The sequence below is a fragment of the Megascapheus bottae genome, chromosome 29 (assembly GCF_031878675.1).
Source record: "Megascapheus bottae isolate mThoBot1 chromosome 29, mThoBot2.hap1, whole genome shotgun sequence".
Classification (NCBI taxonomy): Eukaryota; Metazoa; Chordata; class Mammalia; order Rodentia; family Geomyidae; genus Megascapheus; species Megascapheus bottae.
Genome location: NC_143537.1, coordinates 16,242,883 through 16,268,262, shown reverse-complemented (window position 1 = coordinate 16,268,262; position 25,380 = coordinate 16,242,883). Strand labels below are relative to the sequence as shown.

Below are 25,380 nucleotides of genomic sequence, written 5' to 3'. Positions count from 1 at the left end.
TCCAGGGTGATGTTTGCAGGCCTGACAGAGGCAGAGGACCAAAGAGGAGTGGAAACGGTGAGTGAGGGCGGCTCTGATCTGGCCAGTGGAGATTTAGGGCGGGAATCCTGAGGCGGGGGAGGAGGAGGAGGAGGTCTTGAGGAGGAGGAGGAGGAGGAGGAGGTCTTGAGGAGGAGGAGGTTTGAGGAGGAGGAGGAGGTCTTGAGGAGGAGGAAGTTTGAGGAGGAGGAGGAGGTCTTGAGGAGGAGGAGGAGGAGGAGGAGGTCTTGAGGAGGAGGACGTTTGAGGAGGAGGAGGAGGTGGTCTTGAGGAGGATGAGGAGGTTCTGAGGAGGAGCAGGAGGTCTTAAGGAGGAGGAAGAGGTCTTTAGGAGGAGGTGGAAGTCCTGAGGAGGAGGAGTTGGAGGTCTTGAGGAGGAGGAGGAGATCCAGAGGTAGAAGAAGAGGTTCTGAGGAGGAGGAGAAGGTCTTAGGAAGAGTAGGAGGTCCAGAGGAGGAGGAGGAGGAGGAGGAGGAGGTCTTAAGGAGGAGGAAGAGGTCTTTAGGAGGAGGTGGAAGTCCTGAGGAGGAGGAGAAGGTCTTAGGAAGAGTAGGAAGTCCAGAGGAGGAGGAGGAGGATGTCTTGAGGAAGAGGAGGAGGAGGAGGAGGAGGGGAAGGAGGTCTTGAGGAGAAGAAGGTCCTGAGGAGGAGGGGAAGGAGGTCCTGAAGGTCCTGAGGAGGAGGAGGAGGAGGTCCTGAGGAGAAGAAGGTCCTGAGGAGGAGGAGGTCATGAGGAGGAGGAGGTCCTGAGGAGCAGGAGGTCTTGAGGAGGAGGAAATCCGGAGGAGGAGGAGGAGGAGGAGGAGGAGGAGGAGGAGAAGGCCTTGAGGAGGAAGCAGAAGTCCTGAGGAGGAGGAGGAGGAGAAGGAGGAGGAGGAAGTCCTGAGGAGGAGGAGGAGGAGGAGGTCTTGAGGAGGAGGAAGAGGTTCTGAGGAGGAGGAGGTGTTTAGGAGGAGGAAGAGGTTATGAGAAGGAGGAGGAGGAGTTAGTCTTGAGGAGAAGGAATAGGTTCTGAGGAGGAGGTCTTGAGGAGGAGGAGGAGGTGTTGAGGAGAAGGACATTCTGAGGAGAAGGAGGAGGATGTTCTGAGTAGGAAGAAGTCTTGAGGAGGAGTAGAAGGTCATGAGGAAGAGTAGAAAGTCCTGAGGAGGAGTAGGAGGAGGTCTTGAGGAGGAGGAGGAGGAGGTGTTGATGAGGAGTAGGAGGTCCTGAGGAGGAGGAGGAGGAGGAGGAGGAGGAGGAGGAGGAGGAAGAGGAGGAGGAGGTGTTGATGAGGAGTAGAAGGTCCTGAGGAGGAAGAGGAGGAGGAGGAGGAGGAGGAGGAGGAGGTCCTGAGGGATGAGGACTGGAGGACTCTCCTGGCTGTGGTAAAGGATCCTCCATGTGTTTAATGGGACCCCTAAGGATGACGACCCTCCCAGCGTTAGTGTGGTGCCTGGAGCCACTGCTGGGGTGCTGCTCCTGCGTGGGGAGGGCTGCCACAACTCTCAGCGCACCAGAGGTCTGGGGTGAGGGACAAATTCAGGGGATGGAGTCCCTGCTGGAATCCATGTCCACCCTGTGGGCTTTCCACCCCATTCACAGGGAGGGGAGAGGAGGGCAGGAGGGGAGGGGAAAGGAGAGAAGAGCAGGAGAGGAGAGCAGGTGAGGAGGGGAGAGCAGGTGAGGAGAGGAGAGCAGAAGAGGAGAGGAGGGGAGGAGAGGGGAGGAGAGCAGGTGAGGAGAGGAGGAAAGTGGAGGGGAGAAGAAGAGAGGCAAGCAGAAGAGGAGAGGAAAGATGAGCAGGAGGGGAGGGTTGGAGGGGAGGAGAGTAGGAGAGGAGAGGAGAGGGTTGGAGGAGAGGATGGACAGCAGGCCATCGTCCTGACAGGTGGAGTCCAGGGGCGCTGTCCCTGCTGTCAGCACAGCTTGTCTCTCCGCCACCTGTCCTGGTTGCCTGTGCTGCGCTGCCCGCTGCCTGCCCCTCTGCCCCCTGTCTTGAAGGGGTGGAGAAGCCAGGCCTGGCTGGTCAGGGGAAGGAGCCTGTGTTCTGGGCAGTGGCTGTGTGGTGTCTTGTGGCAGCCCAGCCCTCTGTCTAGCAGGGACAGCCTGGTGAAGGTTTCTGGTTGGATTCCAGGCGGGGAGGTGCAGGGGGTCCTGCTGTTTGGATCCTGTCTTGGCTTAACCTCCATCTGCTCCATAAGCAGCAAGTCTGCATCCTGGCACTTGTTTCTTAAATTAATTCCCCCCACTCAGATTGCCTGTTCTGACTCCCAGTTGTACCTCTGCTTTGCTTGGAAGATCTGTGCCAGCCCCCCGGTCTTGGAGCCTTTCCAGGTCACTAGAACACTGTCTGTTGTCTTCCTATCTGACATCCTTCCTGGCTTCCATGTCTCTCAGCCAGCAGAGACACGAAGCCCTCTCAAGGCCTCGATGCCTGCTGCGCTGTCTGTACCAGGCCACCTGACACCACAAGAGAAGCCACAGCTGGGCTCTTGCCTCTGCCAGTGCCACTCAGCCCACAGTATCATCCAGCAGGCACCGGGCTCCCCTCCTCATTCCTCCTCCAGAGCATTCTGTTGTGCCCCCTCCACTCCCCCCCTCCCCCCACCATCTTTGAAGGTCCTTTTTACAGAGACAATGGAATCTAGGGGTCTGGATTCCACGGAATGGGTTCCCATCACCTGACACCCACCTGGCTCCTGTCCTCCAGGAAGGGCAGAGAGAGGCTCTTCCTTCTGTCAGGTGCACCCCCCCCCAGTGGCATTTCTCATCTATGAATTTCCGTTCTCCTCTAGTTTCTCCCTTCCCCATAAAATCTCTGGCATCCTGAAGATGTGGCCTCCATGTCCTCTGCAGCTATGATGGCCTTTTCTCTCCCCAGTTCTGTCACCCAAAACTATAGATATTGATCCAAAGTGTCACCATCACCTACTCATTACCTTTTTTTTTTTTTTAACCTTTTTTTGTGGTACTAGGAATTGAACCCAGGGCATTCTACCACTCCAGCTATACTCTGGCCAGCCTTTCCCACCGTGGTGTGGTTCTGCTTATATTTCCAAAGTTGTATCCACTTCCTTTGTCCTTCTGAATGGGCCTAGGTCAGAGCCCTGGACCCCAGCACAAGGGGGAAGGTTGACACTAGAAAGAGGAGTTTGTGAGGTCAATTCAGAAGAAGAGGCTGGCTTCAAGAGCAAGGCCATCCACAGAAACGAGCTGGGGGATGCAAGCTAGGTGAAGAAATGGCCACAGAGTCAGGTGCGGTGGCTCACACCTGTCATCCTAGCTATTCAAGAGGCTGAGATCTGAGGATCAAGGTTCAAAGCCAGCCCAGCCAGGACCCGAGACTCTTATCTCCAATAAACCTCTTGAAAATGGGAAGTGGGGCTTGGTTGAAGGGTGAGGTGGTAGCCTTGAGCTGAAGAACTCAGGGACAGTGCTCAGGCCAAGTTCAAGCCTATGACCCACAAAAAGAAAAGAAGTGACCACAGAAATATCCTGTCGGGAACCAGGAAAATGGCCTAAACTAGCATGCACGAAAGCCTGAGTTCAATTCCTCTAAACCACATACACAGAAAAGCCAGAAGTGGTGCTGTGGCTCAAGTGGCTGAGCATTAGCCTTGAGCAAAAAGTTTCCAAGGACAGTGCCCAGGCCCTGAGTTCAAGCTCCAGTACTGACAAAAAAAATCCTGTGAGGCAACACTAAGAACCCAGCATAGCAGGGCTTGGGTGGTGAATTATGAATTCTCAGGAAGGGTGGCATTGGTCACCTCAGCCAGGACAGCAGACACAGGCACCTTCCTTCCTTTCAGGAAGTCAGGGTTTCTGTGTTTTTACTCAGTGAATGCATTTCTCTGCACCTGCAGGGCATGCTGGTGTCTCCCATCCCAGTGATGACAGCAGCCTGCTCTAACTCGGCCTGGCCCCTCAAGGCAAGTTTCCCTTGGCAGCTGGGAAGATCCTGCTGAACATAAATGTAATTGCTTCCTGCCAGAAATCATGCACCTCTGGGTGGCTGTCAGGTTAAAGTCCAGGCTTTTGGTTGTATCACCTACAGGCCTACACACACACACACACACACACACACACACACACACACACACCACTATCACTCATGCCAATGGCTAAATTATGCTCTATTTTCTGACTCTTGGTAATAACAACACACAGTCACATCACCTGAGGTACACCACCAACACACTCACACACTGATAGCTGACACACACATGCATGCGTACATCACACACCTTAGCTTGTACACACACACACACACACACACACACACACAATTCTCATATATTCACACATGAATTTCCCACACACAGATGTGTACCCAGGCCACAGGCTCCACACCACTACAGGGTGAGCTGAAACCCATTCTTGCCACTCCCAATTGCATTTCTTTCTGGAATGCTCTGGGCTCCCATCCTCCAGAAAGTATGAGCTGGTGGCTCTTACCTGTAATCTCAGGAGACTGAGATCTGAGGATCATAGTTCCAAGCCCACTCAGGCAGCACATTCTGTGAGATTATCATCTCCAGTTAACTACCAGAAAGCCAGCATTGGTGCTGTGGCTCAAATGGTAGAGCACTTGCCTTGAAAAGAACTGATATAACAGCCAGCAAGGGCTGCATCCACAGGCCTAGCTCTCAGAGGCTGAAGTGGGACTCTGACCAGGTGAGTCGAAGAAACAAAATGAAGCTAAAGCTTCTTTGGTTATCACAAGAGTAGTAAGTCAGTCTCGCTTTTCTCCTCCCCTCACTCTACCTCTCTCTAACTCTCTGTCCTGGTGGTACTGTCCTTGCATAGGGTCCTGCTCACATCTAAGGTGTGTGCTGCAGAGAGGTCAGGTGCTAAAATGTGCTACCGATCATGCCTGGGGAAACCGGGACACCAGGCTGGTGCTAGCAAGCTTGGGGAAAGTGAGATGGCAGAGGAGTGAGCAGAGGCCCAAGAGGTGTTAGCTTTTGCATGCTAAGACCCAAGTTCTCAGACTCATGTCTGGTGTAGAATAGGCCAGGCCACAGGGCTATGGGGCCACATCTAGTGGACAGTTGAGGTAGTGCAGTGACAGCTTGGCTGAGTGTGAGCCTGGGTCAGGAGGCTGAGGCCCAGTGGCACCTGCTTGGGCACTAAGGGTCACAGGGAAGGGCTGTCGGCGTGACATGACAGGTCAGCAAGCCACCCGAGACTGTCTGGAAAGTCAGTCTGCGGATCCCCTAAACACTGGCAACAGCTGTCTGCCCTCCTGTCTCACCCTGTCCTGAGCAGCTCCAGCTCCAGCCTTCTCTCATTACTCATAAGCCCCAGACCTCTAGCTTGGGTCTTGTCTCAGGCCTTAAGCCTGAGTTTTCATCTCTAAGTGGAGAGTTTCTGGGGAGGAAGATGGTCATGCACAAGGCAAGGCTGGGAGAGGCTGAGGGCGAGGCTGGAGAAGGCTGGAGGGTTAGTTCCAGGCTGGACCAGCAGGGCTGGTTTGCAGTCTTGGTGTTGCTTTGGTTCAGGGGAGCAGGGGGAGGCAGGTGCTCCTTATCAGGTGAGTAGAATTAGGCCAAGATTTACCTTTTATCCTACTTGGGTCCTGTGTCCCAATTTGGTACTATCTACGGCTTACCTGACCCCTGGTCCAGGGGTCACCCCCCACTGTCCTTGAGCATGCTCTCTTCTGGTTGGTTACCTGGGTGCTAGGAAGGGCTGGCTCCGGCCTCGCCAAGCCCACCATTGAGGCTGCTAGCCTGAGTCTTCATGGCGGATTTGAGCTCCCGATTCTCCCAGATAAGCTGCACCAGCTTCTTCAGCACCTCATTTTCCCACACCAGCTTCTCTATCTAATGCCGAAGACCCTCGTAATTGATGGGTAAGGACATACCCCAGGGTAGTTTGGAGGGCGTTGCACCTGGAGGCCGCCCAGAGCCCCAGGCCTTTCCCGGACTGGAAGAGGATCCTGCAGTCTACAAGGCTGGCCCAGTAGACCCTGGGTATTATGAGGTCAGAGGCTGTGCCCACATCCTTGCCCCTGCATGACAGGCTTAGCTCTGTGCCTACAGGCCTGTGTACGGGCCCTGACTGGCCTGGAATGTCCAGCCTCTCTGTCTGGCCAGCCTCACCCCCATGTGCCCCTCTGCAAGGCCTTCTTCTCTCCTACAGCTGTGCCGCATGTTACAGCACCTAACCTGTTCTGTCCAGTGAGCTTCTTCATGCTGTACCTGGCATCGCAGTGAAGGTGGGGGCTGGGCCTGTTCCAGGAACGCCCAGCACCCCGCAAGGGCCTGGCTTGGTGTAGGTAGGTAGACATGGACAATGCACTGCTGCTTTCCTGGTTGGGTGTCCTTTCCCTTGCCCTCTTGAGCTTGCCCCAACCTGCCCTGCCAGCCTTCTCCTGAAATGGCTCCACCCTGGATGCCCGGAGCACCTTGGCTTCTTGTTTGGCTGTGGGTCCTGGGACTCCCCACAACTGCCTGGGCCTTCTGTGCTTGGTGATTCAGCCCCCATCCCCAGGGGCAACTCCTCTGCCCCTGGACCCCTGCTCCCCAGCCTTTCTCTTCCAGTTTCTAGGAACTCAAGACTCAGGGCACTGGCTCGCTCCCTCCTCCCGTCCTTATGGCGCTCCCTCCCTCCTCTCAGAGCTTTCTACAGGGGCCTCTATCCACTGGCCAGGAGGCCTTACCCTCATGCTGGCACTGGCTCCCAAACCATTCACAGGACCGGAAACAGAGGGTGAAGTCCAGGTTCAAGTCAGCGGGTAGCCCAGAAGGAGCGGAGGCCCGGGAGGAGGAGGAGCTCAGTCAGGGCTGGGGTCTGTCTGAGTTGAGAGGTCCACCTGGACCTCACAGTGAGGGGTAGAACAAGGCTGGCTGACTGGACGCCCCAGGGAGCAGGGAAAGCCCTGTGATCTCCTGTGATAAGGAGCACTGGCATGGCACCACCTGGCTCCTCTTCGGCTTTGGAGACAGCTGAGCTCTGAGAGTGGATGTCATCTGTGATTTTGGTAAATACCGCTCTACACAGTGCTGCAAGGGCATTTTGTAAGAAGAGAGGTTACCTCGCACCTATGGATGGTCTGATCGATCAGCTAAAGACCTGAAGAGCAAACTCTCTGTTTGAATTGCCATTGAAGAGTTTTGCAAAGGGACTGCACTTCCATAAGTCAGGTTAGGAACGCAGTGCTCCATAATCAGTGCCATCCCTTCCTTCATCCTTGCATCATCTCTCTCCCTGCCCACCATGCTAGGTTACCCTCCCTCCCTCCTTTCCTGTGCTCCCTCTTTGCCCACCCCCAAAAAACATTTCCACTTCCTAGCACTTATCTTGATAAGCTATATTAGTTGTTCAGAGGAGTTACACTTTTGATTCCTCCCCTAAGTAAACCCTCCTTTAGACAGCTTGTTTGTGTGTAAATGCCTTGAGCCCTGTGTGGGTTATCATGTCCAGTGGTATTTTACATCTACCATTTACATACACCATTTGTCTCTATGAGCCTGGCCTACTTAACATGGTTTATTCTAGGTCCATCCATCTTCCTGCAAGCAACGTAACAGTATTCATTCTAATGGATGAGTAAAATTCCATGATGCATATATATACCACATTTTGTTGATTCACTCCTCTATTGTAGGCATTGGGTGTTTCCATAACTTGGCTGTTGTGAATAGTGTGGCAGTGGATGTACATGTGCAAGTGTCTTTACCATTTCCTGGCTTGTGATGCTCTGGGTAGGTGCCCAGGAGTGGTATGGCTGGGTTGTAGGGAAGGTCTGCATTTAGTTTTGTGAGAAACCTCCAGACAGTCTTCCAGTGGTTTGTATTCATTTGCATTCCCACCAACAGTGGAATGGGAGGTCTTCTCCCACTATACCAGCCAGCATCTGTTACTGTTTGAATTCTCTGTCCTGGCCAGGCTTACTGGGGTGAGATGGGAGCTCAGTGTTGTTTTTATTTGTATTTTATTTATGGCTGGGGATGTTGAACATTTCCTCATGTGTCTGTTGACCATTTTTACTTCTTTAGGTAAATCTCTGTTCAGCTCCTTTGCCCATGTATGAATCAGGTTAATAGTTTGGGTGGGATTCATTTCTTGAGCTCCTTGTCTATTTTGGATACTAGGCCCTTATTGGATATATGAATGGCAAAGATCTTCTCCCAGTCTGATATTTGTCTTTCTACTTTAGTAACTATGTCCTTTGCTGTGCAGAAACTTTAGTTCGATGTAATCCCATTGGTTAAGTCCCTCTCATATTTGCAACACCCCTGTGACTTTTCTTTTAATTTTTTTTTGGGGGGGGATGGTTCTAGGGCTTGAACACAGGGCTGGAGCACTGTTGTTGAGCTTTCTCAAGGCTAACACTCTACCACTTGAGCTGCAGCACCAGTTCCAGCTTTTCTGAGTATGTGGTACTGAGGAATTGAACCCAAGGCTTCATGCATGCTAGGCAAGTACTCTACCACTAAGCCACACTTTCGGTCTTCTTTAAAATTTTGGTTGTTGGTGGTGGTAGTGGTGGTTGAGCTCCTCAGCTCAAGGCTACAGCCCTACACCTTGAGCCACAGCTTCACTTCTCAATTTCTCGTGATTAATTGGAGATAAGAGTCTCATGAGGGCCGGGAGTTTGGCCTAGTGGTTAAAGTGCTTGCCTCGCATGCATGAAGACCCGGGTTCGATTCCTAGGTACCACATACATATAAAAAAGCTGGAAGTGGTGCTGAGGCTTAAGTGGTAGAGCTCTAGCCTTGAGAAAACCCAAGGACAGTGCTCAGGCCCTGAGCTCAAGCCCAGGACTGGCAAAAAAAAAAAAGTCTCATGAACTGTAGCACCTGGGCTGGCTTTGAACCTTGATCCTCAGGTCTTTGCCTCCTGAGTAGCTAGGATTACAGGCATGAGCCACCACGCCCGGCCTAATTTTTTTTTTGATGGGCTTGACCTCAGGAACTGTCCACTCTCTTGAGCCTCTTTGTGCTCAGGTTATTACTCCACCACTTGAACCACAGCACCAGTTCCAGCTTTTTTGAGTAGTTTAATAGTCTCGTGGGGTCTTTCCTGCCTGGGCTGGCTTTGAACTACAATCCTCAATCTCAGTCTCCTGGATAGCTAGGATTATCGGCGTGAGGGGTGGGAGTTTGGCCTAGTGGTAGAGTGCTTGCCTAGCACGCATGAAGACCCGGGTTCGATTCACATACATAGAAAAAGCCAGAAGTGGTGCTGTGGCTCAAGTGGTAGAACTCTAGCCTTGAGAAAGCCCAAACACAGTGCTCAGGCCCTGAGCTCAATCACAGAGCCCAGCACTGGCAAAAAAAGATCTTTACCTCCAAGTATGTGAATATAATAGTTAATATAGTATAATGTGATATTATAGGATATTTATTACTAAATGTATGGCAGGCATCCTGCTTCATGCCAGTGGTAAGTGGACATTGTGCCTGCTTTATCAAACTCGCAGCGAATTGGAGTGGCTGGGGACAAAGTGATCACAATAACATGGAGGCAGGGGAGCGGCTCAGTGGTCGAGGGTTCATCTAGCAAGCAGGAAGCCTGGGTTCAGTTCTTCAGCATCACAATCACAGAAAAAGTTGGAAGTGGCACTGTGGCTCAAGAGGCAGAGTACTAGCCTTGGGCAAAAGAAGCTCAAGGACAGACCCCCAGGCCCTGAGTTCAAGTCCCAGAATCGGCACAATCAATAGCCACATGGAAAGGTTGTGTCACTCAGGGCACATGGCCCTGAAAGAGGCATGGCCGGCTCAGGTGAGACTCACTTGGATCATGGAGGGGCTCGTGTTCTTGAATTCCAGGGATGGTAGGATGAGGAGCAGGGATGTAGGTGCTGGAGAAGGAGGCAGAGGACAGGCTCTAATGTTGAGGCTTTCTTCCAGAGGCTTTGAGAAGTCCCAAGGGAGCTTTCGAGGGTGTGGAAAGGAGCTACAGAAGCCGTGTATGCACGTAAGCACCAAGGGAAGGGGGGCTATTCTGGGCTGAGGAGAGCTAGAGGCCTCGGATAGAATGGTCTTGGGATGGACAGATGTGCAGAATGGCCCCCGGGTTCTGGTACAGGTGGTGGCAATGCTGGGTGTAGCAGCATTGCAGGGGAGATATGTGGGGCAGGGTTCTGGAGGGGGCTCGGGTGTGCAGCTAAGCCTGCGATTTCACCAGGTGTGAAGAAAGCAGGGAGTCCCACCAAGTCCCCCAGTAGAATGGGCTGTGTGACCAGATGGAGTCAGCCAGGAATCAGTCATGAAAGAGACAGACTGGGCAGTGGACCTTGTACCCAGGAGTGCCAGAACAAAAGGCTCCCACTGACAGAGCAGAGATGCCTGCAGGGTGGGCTAGAAGGAAGACCTGAGGAGGCCCAGCTCATGATGCTGAGGGAGGGGAGAGGTGGGGGAGGCGGTGGGGGGGACAAGCCTCATGGCAGCCTAGAGAGGGTGTCCAGCATGGCAGTGAGGCCATCAATGGGGCAGTTGGCGTGGTGAGGGCATCCAGCATGGCAGTGAGGCTGTCACCGGGGCAGTTGGCATGGTGAGGGCATCCAGCCTGGCGGTGAGGCCATCGGTGGGGCAGCTGGTGTGGTGAGGGTGTCCAGCCTGGCGGTGAGGCCGTGGGGGTGGAGCCGTTGGGAGGGCGCCAGGCTGGAGGAGTCTGGCAGGTGAGTGGAGTGGGAAGTTGGAGTGGGGATGGGGCACGCAGCCCTTCTTGGGATCCAGTGGAGAGTGGGCAGGACTGCAGTGGGTCCTGATGGGGCTCTACGGTCCCCGAATGTGAAAGTCCAGCCCACCTCCTCAGGTGACAGGCCCCACCTGGCGAATGGGCCTGCCCGGCGGGTGAGCCCAGCAGGCTCCCAGAACCCAGCCTGCATGGACTACTTCAGGCCCAAGCCACAAGCGTGCAGAGCGCACCCCAAAACACACATCCTCCAGCCCCGGGCCCACGCAGGTCCTTCACTCTGCCCCCAACCCCCCACTCTACAGGTCACCACGGCAACCCTCTACACCTCTCCATTGAAGCTGATCTGGTCTGCTGAGGTCCCCACCAACTCCTTAGAACTCAGCCAGCCACTGGCTCCTGAGTGCTGAGTCAGATTCGCCCCCTGGCTCACAGGTGACTGGATTGGCACAGTTGGTCCCTGTTGTCTTGGGTGTGGCATGCCGCCCGGTGGTCTCAGGGGTCTTTGCCCTCCTCTTGACTTGAGGTTCTTTGGAGAATCAGCAGACTTCTTCTTAAGTGGTCTTTGCAAGGCACAAAGTAGTGGATGAGATGGGCGCGGTGGCTCATGCCTGTAATCCTAGTAACTTAGGAGCCTGAGATCTGAGTATCGAGGTTCAAAGCCAGCCTGGGCACTGAAGAACATGAGACTCTTACCTCCAATTCATCACTAAAAAGGGAAGTGGTGCTGTGTTTCGGGGGTAGGGCAGCAGCCTTGAGTGGAGGAAAGCAGGGATAGGGTCCAGGCCCAAATTTCAAGTCCCACAAATGGCAAAACAAAAACCCCAAAAAAACAAAAAACAACAAAAAAGTAGTGGATGAGCTTGGGCTTTACTCCAAAGGACATGGCCCACACCTGTCAGCTTTACCCCATTCCCTCTGCAAGGAGCAGCTGCCACGCACTGTCTCTGTCACCCAGTGTCCCTGTCACACATTGCTCCAGTCACACACTGCCCCTATCACACACTGTCCCTGCCCACTCTACTCTTGAGTAGCTAGGATTATAGGCATGAGACACTGTGCCTGGCACAAATTATAGTTCTAATAAAATAATCCAAAATACAAAACTTGTGATTTGAAACGGGGATGTTCAGTTACTAATGTGTATGAGGACAGTCCAAATCCTAAATCAAGAAGTCCAGTGTAACCTGCTTGACCACCTGCATATGGAGTTTACCTTTTGAAAGCTCAGCCCTACTGAAGCTCAGCGCTGCTTCCAACCAGTCCCAAGGCAGAGAGCAGTCTCTGTACAGCTATTAAAATGACTTCTACCTGTATTCACTGAGTGCAGTTAACTTTAATGCTGTGGTTTTGAATTCCTCCCGAATGGCTTGGATTTAATGTAAAAAATTATCCCACCATGCAATCATGACATTTCTGGTCTCAATTGTAAATATGGAAACTTAGCATGAATTGAGAAGTAGTTGACACATCCCGAAGGAGTATTTTCAGTAATAACTAGTTTTAGTGAAGGTGTAATTTGTATTAATTGATTTCAGTTATTGAATTATTTTTATGGGAACATTAGTTTACAAATTCTGTATGTATATTTAGAATGGAATTGCGTGTATAAAATCTATATCTAATGAACTGGGGATTCATCTTCTTTTTTTTTTTTTTTTTTGCCAGTCCTGGGCTTGAGCTCAGGGCCTGAGCACTGTCCTTGGACTTTCTCAAGGCTAGAGCTCTACCACTTCTGGCTTTTTTTCTATGTATGTGGTACCCGGGTCTTCATGCATGCTAGGCGAGCACTTTAACCACTAGGCCAAACTCCCGGCCCCATGGGGATTCATCTTTAATGGAGAGTATAATATTCTACTTGAGATATTAAAGATTCTTCTCCCATAAGAAGTATTTATGCTTTTACAGCTCATGTATAATTTGTGTGTGTGTGTGTGTGTGTGTGTGTGTGTGTGTGTGTGTGTGTAACAACTTAACCTCTGGGCCTAGGCATTGTCCCTGAGCTCTTCAGCTCAAGGCTACTGCCCCACCCCTTGAGCCACAGCCCTACTTGTGATTTTCTGATGGTTAATTGAAGGTAAGAGTCTCATGGACTTTTTAGTGCCAGGGCAAGCTTTGAACCGCAAACCTCAGGCCTCAGCCTCCTCAGTAGCTAGGATTACAGGAGTGAGTCACTGTGCCTAGATTTGCTCCACAAACTGTGGGGCAAAATCACACAGGTTCTTTCCTGACCTCTTCATTTGCCTTCTCTCCCAGCCATGCTTCCAGAATCTTTTGTTCATTGTCAACAGCAGGAAAGAATGAAAATGTCTCTGGTGAGTTGCTTTTTATTTCTTGTGGTTAATTGGAGTCTCAGACTTTTGTGCCTGCACTGGCTTTGCACTGGCTTTGAACTGCAATCCTCTGATCTCAACCTCCTGAGTAACTGGGATTACAGGTATGTGCTACAGGCACCTAGCAGTATTGTTTCCTTCTTGTTGTATTTTACTTTTTTTTCCAGTCATGGGGCTTGACCTTAGGGCCTGAGCATTGTCCTTGGGCTTTTCCTCAAGGCTAGCACTTTACCACCTAAACTGCAGCACCGTGTTCCACTCAAATGTGCTATCAAGGAATCAAACCCAGGTCTTTGTACATGCTAAGTAAGCACTCTACCACTAGGCCAAACTCCTACCCAAGTATTGCTTTCTTCTAAGAAAAACTTCAACTTGATTATGTAATTCTTTTTTTTGGGGGGGAGGGGTAAAGGGGCTTGAATTCTGGGCCTGAGCACTACTTCTAAGATTTTCAACTGGAAGCTACCCCCCTACCCCTTGGCCTGGGCACTGTCCCTGAGCTCCACAGCTCAAGGCTGTCATCCTATCCTTGAGCCACAGCGCCCCTTCCCATTTTCTACTGATTTATTCTCATTATCTAAGCAGCCAAATCAGTAGTTTGACAAAAATCTGAACTATGTTTCCTAATAAGAGACTATCTTTACAAATCTGAGGTAATTAATGTAATTGGATATATAATCTAGAGAAGAATGCATATGACTATTGGAAGTATGATCTAGGAATCATTAGTGTGTATTCATAATCCAAACCTGGCACTGGTGCATTGGTTTATCCTTGTAATCCTACCTACTCAGGAGGCTGAAATCTAACTACAATTAAGCCCTCAAGAACTGGAATTGGAACATGGATTCATACTGGTAGAATGCTAGCCTGGAGTAAAAGCTGAGTTCCAGCCACACAATGGGGAAAAAAATGTAAAGCTAGGGAAAAGTCAATCATGGAGCCAGTGAGAAATGAGAAACATTTAAGAGCAACCTTGGTGAACAGGATGTGTTGAGACCTTACAACACAGATGACACACCATGAGCAATAACTCTCCAATATTCCTTATCAACAGGGCATCTTTTCCTAAATCTATATTGATTGTAAAGCTGGAGCAGGGTGCAGAACCATGGATACGAGAAGTCTCAGAAAAGAATTTTACAGGGGAGTTATTGCATTTTGTATAGTGATGGTAGAGCCAGAGCAAGTAGATAAATACATCTTGAGCTGTATGAAGCAATAATATTCCTAGTTCCCCTAAGTTCTGCATGTGGCAGAGAACTAAATGATCCTTTTTCTCAAAGATTTATGAATCAAGAATTCATAGGGAGACATACTGAATTTTGTGTGGCAGTAGAGTTAAGAGTTAGAAATACTCTTTATCTTTGTGGAAATCATTCTCAAGCAAAAAAAATTAGAGATATAGAAAATAAGATTTCATTTTCTTTATAACTAGGATAACACAGGTAAAATATAAAATGGAATATGCCAGTGCTGGTGTCCTTTGATAAAAAAAAATGTCTTCTCAGTGATGGGCAGACACTGTGATTCAGATTCAAAGATTTTAGTCAACAGTGGATGAGTGACAAGTCCTGAGCTGGAGTATCCTTGATCTTTCATGGTTCTCATGGTCAGAATTGTCAGAAAAGGGATTTGTACTTAGACTTTGTCTAAGATTGATAGAAATGAACTTTAAAATTCCCACAGATACATGAAGAAATTGATCGTGAGAAGTTAGTACTGAAGAGATTCATGTATAAATCTTAACTCTCAGGAACCTTTACCATTTAGATAAAAGGCAAGGGGATGGATAAAATACTCCAGTGGTATCTGAATCTAGAAAATATTTCTGTTCTTCACTTAATGGCTAAGAAGGAAAGCAGCAATATATACATATTTCAAGAAAATAAAAGACACAGCTTATTCCCCCATGGTAAATAAAAACAGTATTTGAAAAACACAACCATAAGGATGCTATAGGTAGATGGTACTCAGTTTAAAACTCTACCAACACAAAGTGGAATTATTTGTAATGTTTTAAAGTCCTAAAAGTTAGGGAGGGAGAAAATGTCTACCGTGACCTGGCATGGTGGCTCACACCTGGAATCCTAGCTACTCCAGAGGTGATGTCTGAGGATCATAGTTCAAAGCCATCCTAGGCACTCTTATCTCCCAATTAACCACTATAAAACAGAACATGGCCTGTGTCTCTGTGGGTATAGTGGTAGCCTTGGGCAAAAAATTTTAGCCCAGGGACAGTGCCCAGACCCACAATTCAAGCTCCACAACCAAAAAAAAAAAAAAAAGCCAGAGGCGATGTCTCACACCTATAATCCTACTCAGGAGTTTCAGGTCTGAGGATCAAGTTTCAAAGCCAGCCCAGGCACAAAAGGACCTGAGACTCTTATCTCCAATTAACCTGGAGAAAATGGGCAGTGGGGCTTGGCCCAAGGGTAGGGTGGTAGCCTTGAACTGAAGAGCTCAGGGACAACACCCAGGCCAAGTTCAACCTCCAGAACCCACAATAAACAAACAAACAAACAAATAAATAAGCAAGCAAGCTAATAGTACAAGTAGCCTTGATCCAGGTGCTGTTGGCTCATGCCTGTAATCCTAGCTACTCAGGAGACTGAGATCCAAGAATCGGGGTTCAAAGCCAGCCTCCGCACTAAAGACATCCATGTCCTGGCATTGAGGAGCAGGGGGCAAGGCAAAAGACCCTGGACCTTCCCATGAACACTGAACCACGAAGCTGCCCTAGCCCAGGGAAGCTCAAAGCAGTGGCTGGGGCAGTCCCCATCCCCTTTTGTCCCCCACCTGTTGCTGACCATCACTCAGCCTGTTCCTAGAGTGATATGGCATGGCTCTCCTGATGACTGTCCTGTCCTATTAGGAAATTCATTTATTAAGTAAATCAAAAATTTTAAATTAAAAGTTGTTTTTTGTGTATCCTGGGTATTGAACTTAAGGCCTGAGCACTGTGCTTGGGCTTTCTCAAGGCTAGAGCTCTACCACTTGAGCCACAGCACCACTTCTGGCTTTTTTTCTATGTATATGGTACCAAGGAATTGAACCCAGGTCTTCATTTGTACAAGGATTCTACCTCTAGGCCAAACTACTGGCCTTGCATTTTCTTTAATAATTTCTTCAGCTAACTACTGAGTAACTAGGATTGCAGTATAAGCCACCACGCCTGCCTGGGAGAAATCTCTCATCTCCTTTCCTCTTATCTGAGATCCTATGCTTCTCTCCTAAAGGCTTATTATGATTTTTTTTTGTGTGTGTGTTATATGTGGGGCTTTACTCTGGGTCTGGTCACAGTCCCTGAGCTCTTCAGCTCAACGCGATCACCCTACCCTTGAGCCACAGCGCCACCTATGCATTTCCCGTGGTTAATTGGAAATAAGAGTCTCATGGCCGGGGCCGGGAGTCTGGCCTAGTGGTTAAAGTGCTTGCCTAGCATGCATGAACACCCAGGTTCGATTCCTCCATACCACATATAGAAAAAAAGCCGGAAGTGGTGCTGAGGCTCAAGTGGTAGAGCTCTAGCCTTGAGAAAGTCCAAGAACAGTGCTCAAGCCCAGGACTGGCAAAAAAAAAAAAAAAAAAAGCTGAAATATTAAGAAATGTGAGGCAAACTCTCATCAAACAGAGAAACTAAAATTAGGACAGTCCAGCCTCTGATAAGGCAAGAGAGAATCAGACACTGTGTCTTATCAGTATTCATTGTTAGAAAATAATAAAAGACATTAAAAAAAAAAAGAGTCTCATGGCCTTTAGTGCCCAGCTGGCTTTGAACTATTATCATCAGATCACAGCCTCCCGAGTAGCTAGAATTACAGGTGTGATCTATCAGGCCCAGCTTATAATGATTTTTGATGATCTTTTACATACAACATGAGTAGGAAATATTGGGTGAAAAACTTGACAGCAAATATAATTATACAAACTAATAAATTCCTTCCTTAAAAGAAAATTCCTCAGAGGCAAGCAGATCAGGCAAAACCTGGGATACTTGAAGACTATCTGTGCAGTGTAATTTTCATTGTCCAAGGCAACATTTTGGATATATTTTAAAAATATATTTTTATTGTAATTAATAGAAGGATCACATTATATTCGCCAGGTAGAACGTGCATTACTTCACAAACATTGCTACCCTTTCTTATTTTTTTTTGCCAGTCCTGGGCTTGAGCTCAGGGTTTGAACCCTGTCCTTGGACTTTCTCAAGGCTACATCTCTACCACTTGAGCCTCAGCACCACTTCCAGCTTTTTTCTATGCATGTGGTACCGAGGAATCAAACCCAGGTCTTTGTGCATTCTAGGCAAGCACTCTACCACTAGGCCAAACTCCCGGCCCCCTTTCTCATGTTTTTGTCCCATTTCCTACCCCCACCCCTCCCAATCATCTTCTTTTCCCAACTTCCCTATCCTATTTCAAATAAACAAAGATATGTACAAAACTATGGAATGCTTCATGAATTTGTGTGTCATCCTTGCACAGGGGCCAGGCCAATCTTCTCTGTATCGTTCATTTTAGATGTATTTATTCCTAAGTATTTTACTGTTTATACTAGTGTAAACAGATTTGATTCCTGACATTATTTCTAAATTGTAAATTTCTCACATATGTATGTCCACTTAACTTTATCCGATTACTATATCCTGTTACTGCACACTGAACTGTTATTGACAAAGAGTTTCTAAATCAAAGATAAGGTCAGCTTTGAGAGCCACTGGCAGCTGCCTATCATCCTAGCTCCTCAGGGTGTTAGGTGCTTAGATTCCACCATGGCAGAGGCAGAGGCTGCTGGAACACAGTCTCCAGCAAGGCCGCAAAGGTCCAAGTTTCCACCCCCAACACCAGTGTTGGGCACCATGGAGCCACCAGGCTTGTGGTGCCCTCTTATACACTTGCTAGCAAACACCTGTATCCACGCAGATCTACCTTGTGGAGCTTTCCAGTCTCTCTGGTGCAATCTGGTAGTTCCTACATCAGACCTCCCCCTCCAGCCTCAATGGTGCATCCCGCTCCCCACCCCCCCCACCCATATGGTGGTGAGAAATTGCCAGGGGTGGGTTGGGTGGTCATCTACTGGTGTGCACTGGGAGCTGCTACACAGGGTTCACTTAGCCCAGGTCCCTTGAAACTCCAGATCAGATCCCGGACTCCTCTGCGGCTGGTGCAACGAGTCCAGCTCCTCCCGCTTTGCAGATAGTGTTGGAGCCTCGCTGGTATCCAGCACCCTGGGTCTGGGGCTCCTCACATGCGTGGGCCTGGGACTCAGGACACCAAGACCTGCTTTGACCCCAGCACCTTAGTATCCTTGGACCTGAAAAGGGGTCCACGCTTTGCCCACTGCACACTGTTCCACCTATGGCCCATGGGATGCTAGCTGTTCTGTGCACACACCCATGTGTAAACCTGAGTGCAGTTAGTGCCCACTGCCCTGTGACACATGTCTGTTTTGTCTACTAGTGTTGTGGGGAGTCCATTCTGGGACATGGCACAAAAGTTATTCAAACTTGTCAGTGGTGGCACCTGCCTGTAATCCTATCTGCTAGGCGGCTAAGATCTGAGATGTGGCAGGAGAGTCCTTGAGACTTTTTTTATTTTGCAAGCTCTTGGGTTTGAACTTAAAGCCAGAGCACAGGCCTTGGGCTGTTCCCTTAGCTCTTTAGCTGAGGCTACTGTCCTCCCTCTGGACACACAGCCCCATTTCTCATTTGGGCCAGGAGTTTGGCTTTGTGGTAAGATGCTTGCCAAGCATGCATGAAGACCCAGGTTCTATTACTTGGTACTACATATGTAGAAAAAAGCCAGAAATGATGCTGTGGCTGGAATGATAGAGCACTAGCCTTGAGAAAGCCCAAGGACAGTGCACAGGCCCTGAGTTCAAGGCCCAGGACTGGCAAAAAAAAAAGTCTCACATTCTTTAGTGGCTAGTAGCTATGATTACAAGTCAAGTGTCAGCCACTGTACCCAGCGCCATTTTGAATTTTATCAGAGGAACATTTATGCCAGACTTTGGTGGCTTATGCCTATAAGCCTCTGCTTAGGAGGCTGAGATCTGAGGATCAGGATTCCAGGCCATCCCAGGCAGGAAATACCATGAGACTTATCTCCAGTTAAACACTGAGAAACCCAGAAGTAGTGCTATGACTTAATTGGCAGCATGGTATCCATAAGGATAAAAGCCAAGAGAAAGAATCCTGGGTTCAAGCCAGAGTCCTGGCACACATGAAAGAAAAGCAATGAAATTATTTTACAACTGAGAATCCAGACCCTTGCTCATCATAACTCATTCCAAATTGCTTGTGTGAGAGAGAGCTAATAGTTTTGTTCTTTCCTTAGAGAGGTGAGTTACTGCTGTGGGTTCTCACTCAGTTTGGAGGATGGAAATAGACTCTTTGTAGCACAGCCACAAAAGGGCAGAATCATTCCAGAATTGTGTTCAGTTTATGTCCTTGCAAACTGAAGATGACCATCAGCTCCTACTTTCTACATCAATGGCTAGGATGTAGGAAGTGGTTTGTTTCAGTCAGCTTCATAGAATAGTGATTTCTAATTTGAGTGAGACTAAATGGGGTCAGTCATTCTCCTTTTCTGTTTCAGAACTCCGTCCTATTAGTGTCAGTACTAAAAATGTGGTGTGTACTGGAAAGTGAATCTCTTCTGAGTATAATGTACCTTGCATTTTAGACAATAGACACTTAATTTTTACTTTTCTGTTGTGTTGAGGCTATTGTGCTTATTTAGTTTTCTGAATAAAACCACCAATGCCATAAGAGAGTGAAAAGACAATTGACAGAATTTAAAGGCTAGGGTGAGAGAATTAAAAGGCTAGATACTTATTTCTCAAGTATACCACACTGCATTTATTGCTCCTCCTTGGAAATAAATATGCTCCAAGACACCTTTGAGGTTTCATTGATTGCTCTTTTTTGTGTGTGTGATACTAAAAGATGTTTGTTCGAATACCGACTGTAAGTGTTATACACGATCTTTACCCACTCTTTGATCTCATACATTTGGAAAATTGAGGCATTTTTCCTATTTCTGCTTTGATTTTATGTTTAATCTGCCCTTATCCTTGAATCATTTCAGGTCAAAAGTTGGGACATGGCCACCCTGACTTCCCTTGGTGGGTTTTCAGACAGCCTGGCTTTCTCCCCTGTGTGTAGGCTGTTTCAGCATAGGTGATAAGGACGACAAGATCTGTGCATGGAATACACTCTCCATAAAATACAACTTTGAGGTCAAATCTTTTTGCAAAGTGTCAGGTCTAAAGTTACGCTGGAAAGGATGCTTTCTTTTAGGCTTTTTTAAAAATTTTTATTTATTTATTTATTTATTTATTTTCTTGCCAGTCCTGGGGTTGACCTCAGGGCTTGAGCACTGTCCTTGGACTTTCTCAAAGCTACCACTCTACCACTTGAGCCTCAGCACCACTTCCGGCTTTTTGCTATGAATGTGGGGTACTAAGGAATCGAACCCAGGTCTTCGTGCATGCTAGGCAAGCACTCTCCCACTAGGCCAAACTCCCAGGCATGGGCTTCTCATTTTTAAAAAATGCTGAATCAGCTTTTTTAAAGTTTATCAGTTTCTTAAATCTGGAAAATAACAAGTTAAAAAAATTTTGGTGAAATTTGAAACTAGGAAACTAAAAGCACCTATTGTCCCCAAAATGAACATTTAAAATTATTAAATGTTTGTTCTTATGTTTTAAATTATTAAAACTTTGTTCATGTGTTTTAATTGTTAGTAATTAGAACCAAGCATGATAGCTGTCACATGTATTCCTAGTTACGTGGTGTCTCACGTCTTTAATCCTAGTTACTCAGGAGGCTGAGATCTGAAGACCCCGATACAAGGAGACTCTTATCTCCAATTAATCACTAGAAAAGGTTAAGTGGGGCTGTGGGTCTAGGGGTAGAATGGTAGCCTTGAGCTGAAGAGTTCAGATACCACGCCCAGGCCCAGAGTTCCAGCATTATGATCCCACCCCCCAACCAAAAAAGAAAAAGATACTGAGAAACTGAGGATTAGGCAAAATGTTCACAGTACTGTATCTCAAGCAATAGGTAAACTCAGTGCATTGTGATTTTATCTCAACTACTTAGAAAGGGAAGAAAGAAAGATTGTGGTCCAAGCTGATCTGGTCATAAACATAAAAAAATGAGTAAAACAAAAAGAGCAAGGTGTGCAGCTCAACTCATAGAGCACCTACTTAGCATGAGTGATGCCTTGAGTTTAAGCACTAGGATAGACAGCAGGGGAGATTGGGAGAAAAGAAGAAATTGAGGAGTTATGATATAATCACATGCTGGAATTATGTGAAATATTAAGCAAAGGGATTATACATATTTTATATGAAAAGAGAATGATAATTTACTAAAAGGCAAATTGTAAAATATGGAATTCAGATTAAAATACATGTATAAGTGTTGTTTTTCTCTAAAATGATACTTACATGCCTGTTTAGTTTAAAAGCAGTTAACGATTTCAAAACAAATAATTCAAGAGCGGTTAGAAATGAATCAATGTTTTCTCATCATTTTTTCTGCTACCTTCCCCATGTACAAATTTCAAAGAACTGTTGTTTATGATATTTGTTATTTGTTAATTTAATCTTTCATCCTGAGTCTATAGTCTATTTTGCTCACTGTTTATGTTTGAGATCTTACTTTTCCCTTCAGTCTTGGGGCTAGAACTCAGGGCCCGGGCACAGTCACTGAGCTCTTTTGCTCAAGGCTAACACACTACCACTTTGTGCCACTGTACCACTTCTGGTTTTTGAGAACTTCACAAGGGGTAAGAGTCTCACAGTATTTTTTCTGCCTGGGCTGGCTTTGAACCATGATCATACAAGTGTGAGCCACTGACAATTGGCTGAACTCATTTTCTTTACCTGTTTGGTCTGTATAACCATAGCCCTCAAATACTTGCAAAGTGAGATACAAAATTAGCTTTAAGTAAAAATCACCATCTGAGGATGCTGTCCCATAGCTTTTGTGCCCAAGCCTAGCACTCTATTACATCAGACCTCAGATTCCTGAGTTGCTAGGATTATAGCACCAATAGTTGAAGAGGCATTTTCAGTGTATGTCTTTTGTTCCTTTGTGGAAGATCAGACAAATGTAAGTACATGGTTTTATTTCTGGGTTTTTCAATCTGTCCCATTGATCTTTGGGTCTATTTTTGTGCCAATACTAACTTGTTTGTGTTACTATGGCTCTGTAGCACGATGCATTATGTTCATGTGTACTGTGAAAGAGGGATCACTTGACAGTGGTATCTGTCACATGTATGGCAGCATGTCCAGTTCCATAGATACCACTCAGCAACAAATGAGTACATATCAGAACACATGACATTGATTCAGATACGTCTTTATTTTCCATTAGCCGAGTATGTATATTTGCTTTAGATGACACCACAAAGTGATTTCAAGGGAAATCTAATATTTATGTTATAAACACTTAACAATGTCCCCAGTTCTAATGTCAGCAAAGTGTGCAGAAAGTCCATGGCAAGGTCAGAGAGAAAAAATGATTTGTGCAGGATGAGAGGAATGGTGACAAGGAAGACATTGATGTGACCTGGAATGGCTCCTTGAAGCATGGTCCAAGACAGAACCTCGGCCTAGATGAGGAATGCAGGATTCAAAAGACAATGTGTGACTTTTACTTTGTCTATGTGTACACATTGTGCAGTGGGAAGGGGGATTTGGCCTCGTTTGTCTTCAGGTAGGTCTTATGTGAGAAGCAGCTTAGGTCATTGGGCAGTGCACTAAATTAATTTTACTAAATGGAATAAATATGTGGCATCAAGCTTCAGAATCTTTGCACCTGACATTTTAGTGGATAACAGACACACCCATGTTTTTGTAGCCAACAGAAATCTTAGCTTTGAGATTTCAACATTCCTGGTATCCTAATTTGGATGTGCTAACACTGCTTTCAATGGGGCACTTCAGTCCCACCATCCCACAACAATCAATGTCATCTGCCATTCACTAAACATCTCTATGTCCGGTGGTGCTAGGAAAAAGATTGATGTGCCAACTCCATACTGGCTTGACCTATGCCATCTTCAAACATGGAACAAGTGGGGCTCCTCTCTCCATGCCACCAGGGGCTAAAACAATTGCCATTTCCTTTTCTCTACTACCCCAGGAGGACCATTAGCTTGAGATAAAATTATGAAGACTATCTACCAGCAAAGATTTCAGTGAGATATGCCTACACTGATAAAGCTAAAATCTCACAAAAGGTAAGGTTGGGTCAGTGCTAGAGCCTGAACTCAGGACCTGGGCACTGAGCATTTGTACTCGACTAGCCCTCTACCAGTTGAGCCCAAGCTCCAATTCCAGCTGTTTTTTGTTGTAAGAATCTATCGGACTTTCCTGTTCCAGGTGACTTGGAACCTCCATACTCAGATCTCAGACTCCTGACCAGCCTGGAATAAAGGTGTGGATCAGCCATGCCCCATACCTGAGGACTTCTGCCAGCACATTTTTTTCCAAAAAATTGGAAGAAGATGAAGGAGGGTTGTGCTCATCCCGGGCCTGACCGTCATTCCCTCTTGTATGCTGCTGGAGGAAAAGGAAGCACATAGGCATAGGTTGGCAGCAGATGCCACAGAACAACTTGTGACCAAGACTTCTAGAGCAGACCTCAGAGTCAATGACAGAGGAGGAGCCACCCAGTAACAGAGGCAGTGGTGACAGCTGAAACAGTGTTTGAGCCTTTGCTCCAAATACAAAGGGCCACCCATGTCTCAATGAGAAAGGTGAGATTTTGATGGAGGTGAGATTAAACATTATGTATCATGCAAGAAGCCAGACTATACAGGGTCTTTTATTATTCCATGTGAGATTTTGGATTTCCTCTTCTGTTTCTTTCAAGAATGACATTGGGATATTGATGAGTATTGCATTGAATTTGTAGATAGCCCTTAGCAAGATTGCCATTTTCACGATATTCTTCCAATCCAGGAGTGTAGGTTTTTCCATTTTCTCAGTTCTGCTTTAATTTCCTTTTCCAGGGTTTTAAAGTTTTCATCAAAAAGGTCCTTTACATTCTTAGTTAATTCCTAGGTATTTTACTTTCTTTGAGGCTATTGCAAAATGAGTAGCTTTCCTGATTGTTGCATCGTTGCTCTCATTCGTTGGCATATAGGAAGGCACTTGACTTTTGAGGGTTAATTTTATACACTGCTACTTACAAAAATTTTGAATCAGCTCAAGAAGCTTGGGAGTGGAGTCTATAGGGTTTTTTAAAATACAGAACCATGTCATCTGCAAAGAAGAAAAGTCTCACTTCCTTTTTCCCCCTTTCCACCTCACTCCAGTTAGATGAAGAAATCTAATAACAGATGTTGGAGGCAATGTAGCCAGGAGGGATCACTACTACACTGCTGGTGGGAGTGCAAACTCATTCAACCACTATGGAAAGCACTATAGCAGTGCCTCTAAAAGACTAAATATAGAGCTCCCCTATGATCCAGCAGTTCCGCTACTTGGCATTTACCCAATTATCCACAAATGAGGACATACTAAATTCACTAGATCAACAATGTTCATCACAGCACTATTTACCATAGCAAAGATATGGAACCAACCCAGATGGCCCTCAGTTGATGGATAGATCAAGATATGGTATTTATACACAATGGAATACTGTGCTTCTGTCAGAAAGAATGACAGCAACTCACTTGTAAGGAAATGGAAAGACAGAAAAAAATCATATTAAGTGAAATAAGCCAGACTCAAAGGAACATAGGCTCAATGGTTTCCCTCATTTGCCATAACCAGTAGAAACCTTGGGCTCACCTAGCAGAAATTTAAAATAGAACAAAACCCAGATACATAAGGCCATATAAAATGATGCTAAATGAAAGGACCTCAAGTATATAGAAATAAAAGCAATATAAGGAGTGATTGTTGTCCTTAATGTACTGTTAACTCTCATCTCTTTTGCTGTCCCTTAGTTATCTCATATTGTTACAGTGTTTCACCTTGTTATCTGATATAATGTATATATGCGCTTTTGGTTATTTGAAATAGGATAGTGAAGGAGGGAAGACAAGATGAGGGATGGGGGTGGGGGAGGAAAATGGGGACCAAGATAAGAGAAAGGGTATCAATGTTTGTGAGGCAATGCACCTTCTGTCTTGTGAATATAACCCTCCTATTAATTACAATAAAAATATATGAAAAAAAGAAGCCAGATTATGCCCCCATGGAATCCTCAGATGAGGATGATGAATTTCAGTTCATTAAGAAAGCTGAAGAACACAAAGCAGTCAGAACAATAGGAGGAGTCATCTAGGGACACTCATTTGTGTTGCTTACAAAAGTATCACTGAAGAGGAAGAAAGTGGCTCAACAT

The 25,380-nt window shown here is 47.0% G+C and overlaps 1 long non-coding RNA gene and 1 other non-coding gene across 2 annotated transcripts; one reads left to right on the top strand and one right to left on the bottom strand.

Annotated features, from left to right (window-relative positions):
* LOC150044882 (uncharacterized) lies at positions 1–25,056 on the top strand. The gene is made up of 5 exons (XR_016533029.1): positions 1–57; positions 9,882–9,948; positions 12,925–12,983; positions 23,164–23,260; positions 23,403–25,056. It is a non-coding gene; the product is annotated as an uncharacterized LOC150044882 (long non-coding RNA).
* LOC150044883 (U6 spliceosomal RNA) lies at positions 17,444–17,544 on the bottom strand. The gene has a single exon (XR_016533142.1). It is a non-coding gene; the product is annotated as a U6 spliceosomal RNA (small nuclear RNA).
* Positions 25,057–25,380: the final 324 nt, after the last annotated feature.